Source organism: Schistocerca cancellata, chromosome 7 (genome assembly GCF_023864275.1).
Source record: "Schistocerca cancellata isolate TAMUIC-IGC-003103 chromosome 7, iqSchCanc2.1, whole genome shotgun sequence".
NCBI lineage: Eukaryota > Metazoa > Arthropoda > Insecta > Orthoptera > Acrididae > Schistocerca > Schistocerca cancellata.
In genome coordinates, this window is record NC_064632.1 from 561,109,703 (window position 1) to 561,127,947 (window position 18,245).

Consider the following 18,245-nt stretch of genomic DNA (forward strand, 5'->3'; position numbering starts at 1 on the left):
AGAGCAGTTCAGTGAAGTTTTGTAGGCTCCTCCCCGTCGCTCGGGCTTGTGTGACGCCTTGTCATGGAGAAGCACAAGTTCGTTTGCTTTTTTGTAGCGACGAAGTGGCTAGAATCGATTCTTCAGTTTCCTGAGGATAGCGCAATACACTTCAAAGTTGATCGTGGAACGATGAGGGAGGACATCAAACTGAGTTACGTCTCCAGAGTCCTAGAAGGCCTTCGCCATGACTTTACCGGCTTACGTTGCGACTCTGAACTTTGTCTTCAGAGGAGAGGCGGCGTGACGCCACTCGACGCATTGCCCTTCTGTTTCCTGTTAGAAGTTTTCATTTTGAATTCTATTTCCAAGGAAAAGCAGAGTGTAAGATCTAACCGAGACATGGGAAAAAGTTAAACTTTCACCCAATCTTATTTTGGAAAACTTTCGAGATACTGATCGAAATTTTTAAACTATATATTTGTTAATTTGTCGGAAATTTTACAACATGGTGCGGTTGATATTTTCCTTCTATCTTTAACTCGTTTTGGTTTTATATTCCCCTTCTCACTATGAATAAGAGAAGTAACCAGGTTTATTACATAACATCTCTTCGCAAAAGTGTTCAAATGTGTGTGAATTCCTAGGAGACCGAAATGCTGACGTCATCGGTCCCTAGAATTACACACTACTTAAACTATTTTATGGTAAGAACAACACATACACCCACTCCCGAAGGAGGACTCGAACCCCCGGCTCTCTCTCTCTCTCTTCTAATACTTTCCCCTGTTGGGGGAAGTGTGTGGGGGGGGGTTTGAAGCCTTAGGGCTTTTACTCCACTGTGTACTTGTGTGTATGGTTATTTCTGCACTTTCTGGGTGTCTGCGAGATGTGATGAATGTTCTTTGTGTGTCTGGTACTTTCCTGAGGCTGGCGAGATGGTTGATATTATGGGGGATGGGGGACGATTAGTAACGGGATATACGGATTTTCTCTTCGACTTAGTCGTTGAAGATCGTCATTCGGCGTTTGTGCTTATCGCCGGACATATCATACCGACCTAGGGAGTGGTTGAGGACGTTTCCTGATCTGGAAAAGCCTTCATAGAAGGCCCTTACCAGATCTTTGAAACGCTCTTTCAGGGGTGGAATTTCAGCAGCGGCGTCCAGATCATGGATAGGGAATCCGAGGGGTAGACGCAGTGCTCTCCTGAGGGCGCGGTTATGCTGCCTCTGGACTTTTTCCAGGTGCTGCCTTGTAGCGTATCTCCGGACAGGGCATGCATACTCCATTACTGGCCGTATGAGCACCTGATATACGTTCACTCCTACAGAGCACGGAAGGGAGCTGGATGTGTTGAGGACTGGGTATAGGATGGACATTCTGACACAGACCTTAAGACCTTACTGTGGACCTCGTCTACGTGGAGTTTCAAATTAAGACGAGATACCAAGGTTACGCCAAGGTACTTGGCGGTTGTGCACCATGGCAGTTAGGTTCCGTTTAGGTGAAAGTGGGGGGGGGGGGAGGGAGGGAGGGTGTTGAGGAGGTCCGCACCTTCCGAGCCTACGGGTGATCAGCATAGCCGGTGTCTTTTCACAGTTGATGGTGATGCGCTAGCGACGGGCCCAAGTTTCTGTGTCATCTAAAGCCCTTTGCAGCCTACGGATGACCAGGTCCTTGTTCTCATTTCGAGTGTAGAAGGCTGTGTCATCTGCGTACTGTGCGATGTGTACCAGGGGACCATTTGTGTGTCCGCAGTGTACAGACTGTACTAAGCGGGCTCCAGGACCGATCGCTGTGGCACCCCAGTACGAATACACCTTTTGGTGGAGGTGACAGTTTCTAGTTTGACAGAGAAAGTTATATCCGTGAGATAGCTTTTGATTTGCTTAACTATGCTCCAGGGGAACCCTTGTGTGTACAGCTCGTACAGTAGCCCTCTATGCAATACTGAGTCGATGGCTTGGCCTACGTCTAGTAGCACTATCCCGCAGTAGCCTCTGTAGTTGAAGCCCTCTGAGGCTGCTTCAACAACTCTCGTGATCTGTTGTGGAGCAGAGTGGTTCTGCCGGAATGGGAATTGGACACCCGGCAGAAGTTTCTCTCTGGTAATGTGGTCTTGTATGGGTATTAGCAGGAGGCGCTCATAGATGTTGCTCAGGGTTGGCAAGAGGCTAATCGTCATGTAGTGCTGCGGGAATAGACGGTCTTTCCCTGGTTTGTGTATCGCGACCACTTCCGCGTGTTTCCAGCGAGCTGGGAACTCACTGGAACGAGTAATCTCGTTGACGACGTTCGCGAGGTGCGTGATCGCCGAGGGAGGGAGGTTTTCAATTAACTGACTGGTGGCACTGTCGTGTCCTGGGGCCTTTTTTGTGCGGAGAGACCTAATTAGTCTTGCTACGTCCTCGGGGCCGAAAAGTGTGGGTCCGTCCTCTGGGTCCTCCTCATCGTTGAGGAAGACAGCCAGTTGACGACTGACTACCTCTTCGTGTTCTTCATCCTGGGGTTCTCCCGCTTGAAACTGCTTCTCGAAGGAGCCGGCAAGGGCGTTGGCCTTTCCATCATGTCTGTAGGCCAGACCCCGCTCGCCGTGCAGCGGCGGCATCCTGGCGAGTCTTGTTGTGAATTGTTTGGTTGCTTGCCATAGTGCGTGATTGTCTACGTTGAGAGCTGTGAGGCCGTTTTGCCATTGCTGGTTTCTGTGCTCAATGAGCGCTACCTTCAGCTCCCTCTGTGGATGACTTGAGCAGCCTCCTGGTGCCCTGATTTCTGGTAATCTTCGACTCTTTTGCCACTCTGTTCTTACGTAAAATTTTAGCTAGCAAGTGTTCCGGAAGCTGTACTTGTGGCGGCAGCCCGTCCCTTTGCGGGTGGGTGGGGGGTGGCGGTGGGTGGCACCTTCCGCTGCCTGCAAGATGATACCTGTATTTGTAAAAATTTCGAGATTCTGATCGAAACTTTAAGCTACATATTTGTTAATTTGTCGGAAATTTTAAAACAACACGGTGCGGTGAATATTTTCCTTCTACCTTTAACTCGTTTGTATTTTATATTCCCCTTCTCATTATGAATAAGGCAATTAACCAGGTTTATTATATAACAGCTGTTCACAAAAAATGTTCAAATGTGTGTGAATTCCTAAGGGACCAAATGCTGAGGTCATCGGTCCCTAGACTTACACACTACTTAAACTAGTTAACGGTAATAACAACACACACTCCCAAGCCCAATGGAGCACTCGAAACTCCGGCGGGAGAAGCCGCATAATCCGTGACATGGCGCCTCAAACAGCCCGGCCACTCCGCGCTGCAGCTGTTTGTATTTTCCTGTTTAAAATCCTTAACTGATTCAGTGCGAGCGCTACGACCAGTAATACACTCGCCGCCTGGTGTTGTCAACTTATGAAGACAGCTTCCTGATACTTTCATGGATGGCCGTACTGGTTTGTAATTACAACAAGTAATGAAGTAGGCTTCATGAAGACCTCTAACGTGTGTAGATGAACTTATTATTCTACTGTAAAACTGTAATACAGGTCTTCGAAGAGTGAACTGAAGAACAACTAAACCAACATGCTGTACTGATCGAAAAGTAAGGATGCATCTGTAAGTCACGTTTCCACCATTGTTAGACGGTAGCTATTAAATTGCCTTGCACTGTTCTTCCCTTATTACGGAAATATTTTCGTGGCATACAAGTTGCCAGTTTCGTACTTATTACTTATATATTCATACAAATTCATGTAAATATTCTCCAGCATAACTCCTTATACCAGTAAGAAATTCAGTTTTAGACAGACATGCAAAGACAGTAGTTTTCTTTCTGTTATATGCAAGGAATCACATGTTATTGAGGGCCAACTTCTAAATTCGAGACCAGCTTTGCGAGTGACCGATGTAATGCATTCCCCTGTCATATGTACTTTTTATTTTACACTTTAGTTACTATTTTGGAGAAACACGATGATAGCGGTTAAATGCGTATCACGTATTGTCAGTACAGCACTGTAGTGCTGCCAGAAACGATCGCCGCTCCATGAACTTTCTCCTACGTCACGCTCTCAACAATGGAATATCGCTCTACGTCAACAGGTCGTTTCCTAGCAACATTGCGATACTGCTTCGTAGCGAGCGATCTCGTATTGAAGCGTCTCGTGCTATTTCGTTGGTGCTTTGAGATATTAAGAGAGTTGTAGCAGAGGATACGAACTTTCTGAGTTTGTTAGATCTCTTCAGAGTTTCAGATACAGACACAGGAAGCCAGTGACACGCCAGGCGCAGCTGAGGAACAGGGGTAAGTGACCAGTCGCCATTTCTTCTCAGTCATAGCATGCTTATACAAAGGTCATCTGCTGTCGTAATTCAATATTACTGCTTGCCGCTGTTACCTAGATTAAGCAATACATGCAAGACGTAAATCGTTTAGTCGTACCACCTACATTTTGTTGTCGTCTCTGGTTACTTCCAGTTATACGAGTTAATGTACGTGCACGATGTCGTAACCATACAATCTGGTAGCAATGTCTGATATTTGTAAAGAGATATGACATTTTGTTATATCAAGCTGTGTACACCTCCTCGTGTTCTGTACAGCTACATACGTTCTCGATTCCATAAACAAATGACAAACAGATATCGTTCTGCTTATTAGGCAGATAGTTAAACATTTTCTTCAAATGCAAATAGCTTATTTCGTGCTACGTGATTGAGCATAAAAGTGAGTAAACGGGCGCCTTTAGTGCAAGCTGATGTTTACCATTTCGTCCTGCCTTTGTAATAAGTTCACGGGAATTATAACGGAGAATCATGAGACAAATGTAGGTAGGCAAAAAGATTTTCATTCGTAATTTCAGTTGATTCGTAAATGAAATTATAAGATACCTCATTTCAATCGCAGCAATTTATGCTGCGTTCTTACGTAACTGCCTAAGGAAATCCTCGACAATCGTAACACGTTTCAAAACAACAGTCTGATATTTATGACAGCCAAGAATATAATTCTGAGTGAAGCTCTGCTCTTAGGTCCCAAATGTTCCTTAGGTCCCAACCTAATTGCAACCTAGGAAATCTTGGCAAATGCGCAGGAAAACAGGCAAATATTTCTGACAACGCAACTATTACATTGAGCTAGTTTCATTAGCCGTTTATGTACTATCATCTAATTCCCTACGACCACAGATAACGGGCCGGCCGCGGTGGCCGTGCGGTTCTAGGCGCTTCTGTCCGGAACAGCGGGACGGCTACGGTCGCAGGTTCGAATCCTGCCTCGGGCATGGATGTGTGTGATGTCCTTAGGTTAGTTAGGTTTAAGTAGTTCTAAGTTCTAGGGGACTGATGACCTAAGATGTTAAGTCCCATAGTGCTCAGAGCCATTTGAACCATTTGAACTGATAACGAAATCTCAACAGCAATACACATCGAAAATCTGTCCAGAACATATGCGTACTTTAGCCAAAAAGTGTGTAATAAATTTAATTTGCCTCTGAAACTTAGGTTTTACAACGTGATTGTGTGAAGAAGAAATTTTATTACTTTTTAAATTTTGCAGAAAGAGTCCTGCAGTCAGCATCGTTGTGTTGGGAATCAAACTTTCTCTGGGAGCTGATACAACGCCAAATTATTGTCGCAGAGCTGTCGTTAAAAGGCACATACCTCGATTAGCACGTTTTTGATATTTCTCGCAGTTTAAGACTTCGTTACTTGATTCTTAAACGTGCACAATCTTTCAGTCGCGCAAATATTTTATTGCTCCATATTCTTGTGCTGGTACCTCATTAAAAGTGAGCCCATCGTAGATTGAGTGTGGAGATCAATCCGTTAGGCTGTCCGGATGCTACTGCAGAATAGTTGGGCCTCGGCCTACTGATAAAATCGAGCGAGAAACAGCCAGAGTTTCCTCTGCTATTGGGGGAGAAATGTCACGCTCCCTGAGAGTCGGGCGTTCTCAGAGCTTGTAAGTGTCTCAAATCTTGATGCTATCGTACTTTTCCCAAGTTCCCAAGATTGACAAATGAAAACTTACATACTGAACGAAAAGGTAGTTTGAGAGAAAACTCATTTGACGTAGAAAATTATTCTACACTCCTGGAAATTGAAATAAGAACACCGTGAATTCATTGTCCCAGGAAGGGGAAACTTTATTGACACATTCCTGGGGTCAGATACATCACATGATCACACTGACAGAACCACAGGAGCATAGACACAGGCAATAGAGCATGCACAATATCGGCACTAGTACAGTGTATATCCACCTTTCCCAGCAATGCAGGCTGCTATTCTCCCATGGAGACGATCGTAGAGATGCTGGATATAGTCCTGTGGAACGGCTTGCCATGCCATTTCCACTTGGCGCCTCAGTTGGACCAGCGTTCGTGCTGGACGTGCAGACCGCGTGAGACGACGCTTCATCCAGTCCCAAACATGCTCAATGGGGGACAGATCCTGAGATCTTGCTGGCCAGGGTAGTTGACTTACACCTTCTAGAGCACGTTGGGTGGCACGGGATACATGCGGACGTGCATTGTCCTGTTGGAACAGCAAGTTCCCTTGCCGGTCTAGGAATGGTAGAACGATGGGTTCGATGACGGTTTGGATGTACCGTGCACTATTCAGTGTCCCCTCGACGATCACCAGTGGTGTACGGCCAGTGTAGAAGATCGCTCCCCACACCATGATGCCGGGTGTTGGCCCTGTGTGCCTCGGTCGTATGCAGTCCTGATTGTGGCGCTCACCTGCACGGCGCCAAACACGCATACGACCATCATTGGCACCAAGGCAGAAGCGACTCTCATCGCTGAAGACGACACGTCTCCATTCGTCCCTCCATTGACGCCTGTCGCGACACCACTGGAGGCGGGCTGCACGATGTTGGGGCGTGAACGGAAGACGGCCTAACGGTGTGCGGGACCGTAGCCCAGCTTCATGGAGACGGTTGCGAATGGTCCTCGCCGATACCCCAGGAGCAACAGTGTCCCTAATTTGCTGGGAAGTGGCGGTGCGGTCCCCTACGGCACTGCGTAGGATCCTACGGTCTTGGCGTGCATCCGTGCGTCGCTGCGGTCCGGTCCCAGGTCGACGGGCACGTGCACCTTCCGCCGACCACTGGCGACAACATCGATGTACTGTGGAGACCTCACGCCCCACGTGTTGAGCAATTTGGCGGTACGTCCACCCGGCCTCCCGCATGCCCACTATACGCCCTCACTCAAAGTCCGTCAACTGCACATACGGTTCACATCCACGCTGTCGCGGCATGCTACCAGTGTTAAAGACTGCGATGGAGCTCCGTATGCCACGGCAAACTGCCTGACACTGACGGCGGCGGTGCACAAATGCTGTGCAGCTAGCGCCATTCGACGGCCAACACCGCGGTTCCTGGTGTGTCCGTTGTGCCGTGCGTGTGATCATTGCTTGTACAGCCCTCTCGCAGTGTCCGGAGCAAGTATGGTGGGTCTGAAACACCAGTGTCAATGTGTTCTTTTTTCCATTTCCAGGAGTGTAACAAGCAATTTGAAAAGAAGTCTGTAATACCAAACATCTGCATTTCATGAGCAGCATTACAATTTGATTACGTATTGCTCGGTGAAAAGTAGTTGATGTTGTGTCTAGACAAGACAGCCTAGACACCATGAGAGGAAGCCGAAAGGCACGCGCTTAAACTCACGTAGGCTGGCGTGAGGTCTGAAACAGGATACGTAATGAATGCTATAAAGAAAAGTACGTAGCTTCTGGAATACTTAACTTTAATCCACATTTGTAGAACATTGCTCTTGATGATACAGTAATAGAATCTCAATATCAATTGAATACGGCGCCTTGCTAGGTCGTAGCAAATGTAGCTGAAGGCTATGCCAACTATCGTCTCGCAAATGAGAGCGTAGTTGTCAGTGAACCGTTCCTTGCAAAGTCGGCTGTGCAACTGGGCGAGTGCTAGTACGTCTCACTAGACCTGCCGTGTGGCGGCGCTCGGTCTGCCATCACTGACAGTGGCGACACGCGGGTCCGTCGTATACTAGCGGACCGCGGCCGATTTAAAAGCTACCACCTAGCAAGTGTGGTGTCTGGCGGTGACACCACAGTTGACAGACGAAATGACAATATGCTTCGACGCTACTGGGCCAGAGACAGATCGATATGGAGGTCTGGAAGATGACTGAAGAGTTATAAGATGCTTACCCAACAAATTTCTGGCACCGTTTCTCACCCTGCTCAATCGACATCCTGACTAGCGAGTTATTTTATCATCTACGAAGGGGATGTGTTATCTGTAAAGAGCGGTGGAGCTTTGTAGGGGGTAGGGGGCGCGAACACCTTAGAAGAAAGCAGAAATATTTGGCAAGAAAAGTCAAAATTTCATCTTATAATTACAGTTATCGAGTGCATTTTTGTAGACCTGGCAGCATCATCTTTGTCGCACACTCCACCAACTGGCACAGCACATTTTTCAGCCTGTTCTCCTCACCTTTAAGTGAGTATTATGCTTGCTCTGCTCTGTAGAAGTAAATTTTATTTTTATTTATTTTTTACTGCGAGCGAAAAGTATACTAGAAGAAGTGTGTATGATGAAGAATATAAGTATTATGCATGGATTCACATTTATTGAAAAAGACAATGTCCAGCATCCACAGTATGTTGTGTGTTACGCGTCTGAAAAGTCATTGTAAAGCAGCTCGACCGGTATTGTAAAATAAACCGAAAGAGTTTTTTGTTGGGAAAAGTGATTCTTTACACTGAATGAAACTTGACTCTACTGAATCTTTCAGCAGGAAAATGAGAAAGTTATGGGCGCATCATACGAAATTTCTCCCTTAACTGCAAAAAGAAAATAGCCCCACGCTATTGGTAAGACGCTAATCACATCTCTCATTCTTAAAGCAGCCCGAAATGTTTTTGGTGTAAATTCAGAGTGACACAGAAAAACGGGAACATTTCTACTATCCAATAATACTAGAAGTGATAAAGGAAATAAATTGCATTCATAGTAATTGTAGACTTACAACTTCATCATTTACGAAACATTGATGGCATTTATCACTTTTTTTTAAACAAATTACGTACTTTAGATGGCGTGCTCCTGTACGAACACATTCGTGAAATCAGCTGTTGAGATGCCTGCAACATGTCAAGTGGGATACTCTGAATTCATCCTGAATTCTCAGTTTTAACTCATCCAGGGTTCTTGATCGTGTTGTGTAGACTTTGCTCTGGTGATTTAGGTGGCCATGGAATGTTACCGAACCGAGAGATCACACGATTGCCAAACAATTCTCGCACTTATGCCATTGATTGCCGTGGAGTGTGTGATTTCGCTCCGTCCTGTTGAAATGAGGTTTCTTGGACGTTTGTAAAGTTGTTCAGTGCAAGTGTAAGGAAAGTTCGTAACATCTCACGTAACGATCGGCATTGATAGTTATTTTGTTTCCCTATTCATTTGCGAAAAAATACAGTCCATTAATCCCATGTAATGAAACACCACACTATACTGTCACTTTCCCAGCGTGTAAAGGGCGCTCATATACGTCATGAGGGTTTGTGTTTGCCCAGTAACGGTAGTTCTGTTTATTCACATAACCTGGAGATGAAAATGTGCCTCACCTGACATCCACAATTTATTTAGAAATTCATCGTCATTGTTTATTTATGTTATCATTTGTTAACAGAATCCTAATCGTAACCGGTAGTTGTTGTCCTTCAATTGTTGCAACCACTGCTGCTTGCTTACGAACCGAACGCCGTGGACTCTGTAAGGCAGACTCGCGTACAACATCCGGCATGTTGGTTTCTTCTTGAGGGTAGATTCAGTCTCTTCATATTTATTAATCCAACATTTTATCGCTTGTTTCGACGGAACGGCATCGTTACGTCCTAAATTACAAAAACGTCGAAACTCCCTCTGCGCCGCTACTTTTTATGGCTAACGCACGCTGTTGTCCATTCCAATGATCCGTGATTACCGAAATGGCGGACTGTTTACTCGCTAACTGTCACGAACCTGCAGTGCTGCCACCTGCCCATGGCTGCCACTACTCATTTCAAACACTCCCGTTATTCTACATCACCCTGTATTTGGTGAAAAATGGATGAGATACCTCGTTCAAACCACAGCACGCAACATACTGTCGAAGGAGTGGTCCTGAACGTGAAAGAACAGCTAGTTAAAAGGCTGAAAATATTCCAGTTTTGTGCCTTGCTTTGTGATTATTCTACTGAAAAAGCTCAGCAGTATCACCTAATAGTGTAAAGCAAAATTGCGACCGAGAAGAACATTGTGGATTCTAAAATCTTTGGTACATCTTCAAGAGGCTCTCAAGTATTTTCTGCCGTTAATTAATTTTTGGTTAAAATTGTTTGTCTCGGCACAGAATTATGCGACTTCGTACTGATGGAGCACTGATCACATTATGTTCACGTTCTGACTTTATAAATATTTCCAAGGAAAGAAATTCTAATGTTACTGGCACCCAATCTACTATCCACAGACAGGTAGCACCTTGTAAAACTTTACCTCAGAAGTTGAACGCTGCACTGAAAGTAAATCCGGTTGTTTACAAAATTATGTCATGTGCTGTGAATAGTCGCTTTCTTCCGAGTACTATGTAATGATCTCAATATTTATGACCAGTCTTTAACCTTTCATCTATAAGTCCGGTGATTACCGAAGGGCGGTGTCCTAAGCTATCTGTAGAAGCTGAACTCGTAGGTAGAACTATTCATTTTGATTCAAGGGAATGCGCAGATTCAGCCTTCAGACACTGATAAAAAGCTGTATATTTTCCCTAGACTTCTCTGGAACTGTTCATAAACTGAATGTGAAACTACACGGTAGACACGACACAATAACTGATGGCTGTGATGCCATAAGTACCTCCTTGCGAAAGACAGAAGAGAGGAAGCGTGGCCTGGACGCTCCCATTCGTCATTCCTTCGATTTAATGAACTTATAGACCGGCAACGGTGCTGTGTCAGCGAATGGAGAATCGTCATCGGTGAAGTACCGGAACGGTTTCCAGAAGAGTTCAAACTATATTTTCCTTAGTGGTCTTTAAAAGACTCCCAGTGCAAATTAGCAAGATCAGGTTTAGCGATTGATGTGCATGGACGTTCTTATGAAATGCAAGAGGGTTCAGTTGAATGTAGTGGCAGTGCTAAAAAACAGTTTCAAAAAATGAGTTTGGAAGAACTCTGGACCAATTTCCTTCCTGCGTATCCAGCAGTGGCAGTGGAAACCTCGTAAAGTTCTCACTACAAACGTACGCGAGACCGGATTCTCGACACTAGCCATTATGAGACCAAAACACCGCTGTCTCCTGAACGTGGAGAGTGACTTCAGATGTGTTTCAGCTGGTTGGTAACCAGAAATTAAGGAGCTGTTTGAAGAAAACCGATTTCAACCGTCTCATTGATGCTTTGATTATTTATTGTGCCCTTTCCACACATACGAAATGTTACATGTGAAAAATATACTTCAAATGAAAATAATATCATTAGGTATTTGACATAAGGACATTCGGACACCGCAGTTTTGTATAATTCAGCGTTTGATAATCCTCTCCTACTAAAGTGTGGATTGCAGATTGTTGTCAAATACAGTTGTTAACAAGTAGAAAATACATAAAATAAATCGAGATAGGGGGAATGAGATCTTCTGAGATTGTTGTGGTGGACAAGAGGTCGAAAACGTGAGATACACTGCTCTAGACGGAACAGTTGCGAGGTACTTTCTCGAGACGGAAGTGAGGTTCATTCGTGGACGGAACATGTCACTCCACTTACTCCTAAAGTGGTTGCGAATTTGTCGACATTAACACAGACGAGATATTGTCTACACTGCTCTGAGCAGTACATGACCAAGTGGCCCACGGAGCTACATCTGCAACTCACGAGACTGCACAAAACCGAACAGACAGTTGTCTTCCAGACCACATGGGATTTCGTATTGGAGTAAAGTCACCATGTCTGTTCAATTATAGAGTAGACCTAGAGGAAGCCATTTCTTGCGAATGCAAACCGTCATCAAAGACTGTAAATGGCACTTTGTGACACAGAGGACTGAGGATGACCTGCAACAAGGCGTCCAATGATTATACAGAGCAGCGTAAGCCCAAATGTCATTGTAAACGTAACCAAGATCATCTTCAACGCTCGAGGAAATTTCAAATATTGCACTGAATATGGGTGTGCTACAGGCCTTTTCGTCATAATTATGTAACAAAACTGTGTATCATAACGCGGAGTGCTCTATTCCCTAGAACCGAAGATATGCTATTGTTACTGCTGTCTTGCAGCTTCTCAAAAGGCTTAACCGTGAATTATGTGTCATTCGTCAGATGAAAGGAACACAAGTTTTTATACTTAAAGCTAGACTCAAGAAGTCTTTGTGAGTTCCGTCTCATTGCCGATAAGGTATACGCTTAGCCTCAGTGCTACTTCGTGAGAAACTCGTTGCATAAGGCCACAGATCTCATGCTAATCAAAAGATATATTTTGGGAAAATATTTTGTTTTGACTCCTACTAATATTTATATAAGTTACACCCACCACCTATAAATCTACAACCAAGGAAAAACACAACTAGTAGTATTTATTCGTAATTACACATCCTATCGAAACTGTAGAAGTGTAGATTGCCTTTTACCCTGTGAATTAGTAACAACAACTCCAGAATGAAACCGGAAATATTTAACTTCAGATTGATATTAATGAATATATATATATATAAAAGTCAAGTTCCTAGCAAAATAAAATAATTTAGTTTTGTCCGAGCGAAGTATGTGCCACCCGTTTGTGCAATGCTTGCAGATTACCATCAATAGGCTGTCAACTCCAACCACACATGCAAACGCATATCCATCTCTGGCACATTCTGCCATTTAACACTAACAATTTGGCTATCACGGTATGACTTCATTAACATAAATGTTTTTTACTGAAACAACTGTATAATAAGAAGATCCCAGATCCGTTAACCAGCCTTGTCACTTTATTGGTTTAGCAATGTCAATCTTTGCCAAGAGCGTTACCAAATTAATGAAATAAACACAGTTAAAATTGATTCTTTCTTAATTTAATATATAACTACTTCCTTATTAATTATTACTATTGAGGACAATGATTAATTAAGTCAGATCAGACGGACCACTTTGCTTACCTCTATTCAACACCCTAACGTATACCCCAACAACCTGTGCAAAGAATAAAATCATTTTTCAAGATCATGTACAACATATAATTTCATGTGAAGTACACGTTGTAAGCCAGCCAATCTCGCTATCGGGAGGTTAGGTTGGAGGTCTTGTGCTAAAACCACAATACATAGGAATTACAACTACCCGTAGTAAATACCAAAATGTAGCCATAATATTTTCTGTCTTTATACGATTGTATTTTTACTGAGTTGTCAGGTGAAGTGATCGTAGATGGGAGTCTAAAACCGCTACAACTATTAAAACATGTATGGCGATACCCCAACCTTTAAGCTGACTATGAGTAAATATTATTTGGAAAAGTACACTAATGTATCATAGTAACTATTTATGTCCCACACATACTAAACGTGAAATTATGTTGATATTCACCTGTTGGAAGTCATCAAGTATTGAAGTGATTACAAAATTCACAACCACAAACTAGTGTCCCACAACGCCATTAGTCACAGACACAGTACAATATTAATGTAGTACCATCGCCCAACCTCCATGTAACACATCACTATACAAATTTGATTGCAACTTTTCGTTGTAAACTGAGTAACCTTTCGAAGAAGACATCACTAAATACACGCATTCACGTAATGAGACCAGTATAATAACATTCCAAAGGCAACATGACTCAATAAGACATGATTCTGTGCCTCCTGAGCGGATCAATAATAGTTTCAAAGGTATTTAACTGTAAGAACATTGAAAGAACTTCAATAATTATTAGAATCAATATGAACCAATAAGAATACCACAGATGAAAGTTATCATATATTCACGTTTAAAAGGTATATCCCATGGGGCATAAACAGTTATCATCGAACCTCAGTGTACTCTTCATTTGCTCATGGTCAGTGTAAAGTATGGTGTAATGCTATAAATCAATACATATTATAAAAGTAGGTGTATATTGTGCGTGCCGCTGAAACCTATGCCAGACGTACAGCGAGCATGCAAACGTTTAGGACTACTGGAATTCGACAAACACTGGGAATTAAAACTACAAGCAGTCTCACTCACGGCCTCAGCTGAACTAATGAGAGATTCATACGCCATTATTCTAACAACATGCAACCCATCGAGTCCAAAACAGTTATGGGATTGCTTCAAAGAAAGTATGAGTGATGACGTCCTGAACTAGATCCGACAAGCTCATCCCGAACTGGCAGTCGAATTCAACGTCGAGATCTTCAATGAAACACGCATTCGCCTAGACGATAAATGTTCAGCAATAAACAACCACACATTAGTGCAACTTAGGATGCAAGCGCCATGAAAAGATGCTATCAGTGTTCTAAACTTGGAAACCTCAACTCACCGTAACTACTCAAGGGAACAAGGATGATCGTCAAATAGCTATCGAGTAACATCATCGAAACGGCTGGAAATTACAAAGGACACACACTATTTATCCACAGAATACCACTGATGCCTACCGAATTGCCATTCCAGTTTAAACGACCGCAGTTTCCGATCAAATTCCTACAGTTTTATAATAAACAAAGAGCAAGGACTAACTTTAAAATATTGCGGCATCTCCCACAAAGACTCCTGCTTCTCTCATGATCAGTCATATGCAACTTGCTCTCGAGTAGGAAATTTGAAGGAAAGGAACATACGTATATACTTCGGATAACAAAATGAAAAATGATGTTTATATACAAGTGTTGTAAATAGTTATAATATGTTTTCAAAATTTTTTTACCTTTTATATTTTAAAGTTTATCCTTTTATTCCAACTACCACACAGACTCATGACAACACCCTGAGCGAAGCTGGGCATCTGGCAACTAAGTTATAACAACGTGTAACGAAATAAATGTGTAAAGCCAGAACATGTAATTGACTCGCTATTGATGGTTACTCAGAATAATTACAACTCCAATATACTATGATTTTAGCGCAAGACCTCTTTCTTAATTTTATGACAGGTGGATTAGTTAGCTTATAACACGTGCTTCAAACGAAATAATGTTGTGTTTCCGGAGCATATGTGTATGCGATCCAGAAAAATGCTTTTCTGTATGAAAAGTACATCTTAAGGTGAGACATGAGGTCTCGAAAACTACCATGGAAGAAAACTTATAAAATCTTTACTGAGGCTGTCTTATTATTATTACTGCTATAAAAATCTGCATTTATCCTACCCATTATGATAGATAATGAAGATTGGTAATATATTCATTGATCATTAGTCACTGGTACAGCCTATATGTTGTATCTGTGGAATGAGTAGGCATGGAGAATAACAGGTTTCTGAGAAGAAGGAAAAGACAATAGACTGGAGTGGTCGGGGGGATGTCTACCATGGAAGATACAGAAAACTTAAAAGCACGTAGCTGAAGGCAATTCACTTCATATCATGAGACACTAATCCGAAAATTTCAGTATTCCATATCTGTTGTTAAAAACCAACTAGAAATTGAATCATAATCCTACACTATATTTTATGTTCATAAATAGGTGTCATTTTCCTATTAAACACTATTACTTTGTTCTGAAATTGTAAAACATTATTCCGGAGCTTATATTTATTTGTATGAATGACATAGAAGATTGGAAATTGATTGTCTGAAGAATATAATAATTCCAATCCCAAAGAAAGCAGGTGTTGACAGATGTGAAAATTACCAAACTATCAGTTTAATAAGTCAAGCTGCAAAGTACTAACTCGAATTCTTTACAGACGAATGGAAAAACTGGTAGAAGCCGACCTCGGGGTAGATCAGTTTGGATTCCGTAGAAATGTTGGACCGCGTAAGGCAATACTGACCTTACGACTTACGTTAGAAGGAAGATTACGGAAAATCAAACCTACGTTTCTAGCGTTTGTAGACTTAGAGAAAGCTTTTGACAATGTTGACTGGAATACTCTCTTTCAAATTCTAAAGGTGGTAGGGGTAAAACACAGGGAGCGAAAGGCTATTTACAATTTGTACAGAAACCAGATGACAGTTATAAAAGCCGAGGGGCATGAAAGGGAAGCAGTGGTGGGAAGGGAGTGAGACAGGGTTGTAGCCTCTCCCCGATGTTGTCCAATCTGTATATTGAGCAAGCAGTAAAGGAAACAAAAGAAAAATTCGGAGTAGGTATTAAAATCCATGGAGAAGAAATAAAAACTTTGAGGTTCGCCGATGACATTGTAATTCTGTCAGAGACAGCAAAGGACTTGGAAGAGCAGTTGAATGGAATGGATGGTGTCTTGAAGGGAGGATATAAGATGAACATCAACAAAAGCAAAACGAGGATAATGGAATGTAGTCGAATTAAGTCGGGTGATGCTGAGGGAATTAGATTAGGAAATGAGACACTTAAAGTAGTAAAGGAGTTTTGCTATTTGGGGAGCTAAATAACTGATGATGGTCGAAGTAGAGAGGTTATTAAATGTAGACTGGCAATGGCAAGGAAAGCGTTTCTGAAGAAGAGAAATTTGTTAACATCGAGTATAGATTTAAGTGTCAGGAAGTCATTTCTGAAAGTATTTGTATGGAGTGTAGCCATGTATGGAAGTGAAACATGGACGGTAAATAGTTTGGACAAGAAGAGAATAGAAGCTTTTGAAATGTGGTGCTACAGAAGAATGTTGAAGATTAAGTGGGTAGATCACGTAACTAATGAAGAGGTATTGAATAGGATTGGGGAGAAGAGAAGTTTGTGGCACAACTTAAATAGAAGAAGAGACCGGTTGTTAGGACATGTCCTGAGGCATCAAGGGATCACAAATTTAGCATTGGAGGGCAGTGTGGAGGGTAAAAATCGTAGAGGGAGACCAAGAGATGAATACACTAAGCAGATTCAGAAGAATGTAGGTTGCAGTAGGTACTGGGAGATGAAGGAGCTCGCACAGGATAGATTAGCATGGAGAGCTGTATCAAACCAGTCTCAGCACTGAAGACCACAACAACAACAACATGCATAAGAGTAGGAAATCCTCGACAGACCTAGTAACAAATAAAACAATTTCAAGCTTCCTGTTTTCTTGGCAGATTCCATTTGAAAAGCTGCTACTCTGTTAGATTAGTGTGTTGGCTGAGGACTTTATTGTAACTTTCTTTCCACAGATGTTCCGGCGGGTTCTCGCTCTGTGTTGCCTCCCCTGTGGAGGTGAAGTCGAAGATGATAACGTCTTTGAGGTGGATCCTGAGGACGAGTACTTCATACCTCAGGTAAGCATCGCCGAGATGTATGGAAAACTTAAGAGATAGACTTAGGAGCACTCAGGTCTACATACTATGGCCATTAGATGGTACAACACTGTGAATGTTACTGTAAAACGTTTTTATTTCATCAAAAATTCGTATTTTCAGACCGGACGTTTAAGCACTTGTCTGGACATAGGAGTTTCATTTCTCATGGCTTCCCTAAAATGTTGCAAGTTGATGGGTTAACTGTTGGCAGTAAAATCAACACCTTTCCCAATACGAACTCCTTTCTCCTGCTCATCTCCCATAGTACTGTAACTGACCGAATTTGTATCCCTAACATCCTTTTTCTATTTATGCCTTGTATCTTTCGTTCACCCTCAGTTTCAAACCCTTCCGACATAATGCGGCATTCTTGTACTAGAGCTCGTTACGACCTTCACTGATCGCCACACGACGTCCAGGAGGAATCCATATGTCTGGCAGTGGCCGAGTCGAGCCACCGCCACTTCCTGGAAACCACATAAGAGTGTGAGACTCGTCAACACGTCTGTTTGTCTCTCCTCCACAGACAATAAGCGGTATCCTGTATGCGATTGCAAGAAACATGCCCCAGGTTGCACTTTTATTTGTGGCTTCTGGAAGCCAGAACTACCTTTCATATCGCCATGGCACTGATATCAGTTTTCCCATCTACAATGAAATATATGTTAGTGCACGACAAGCATGTGAGATGGAAGATTGTTACTTTTGTAGAAAATTTCATATCGTTGACGAAGAGGGCAGTTATCACTTGTGCTGGTAGCGTTCCACATTAGTGTCTCGACTGTTACACTGTGCAATGTTGTTTTAAGTTGAGACTTAATTTATTAGTGACTATTTCAGTTTCATTACTCATTACAGCTGCTAACAAGATGGGA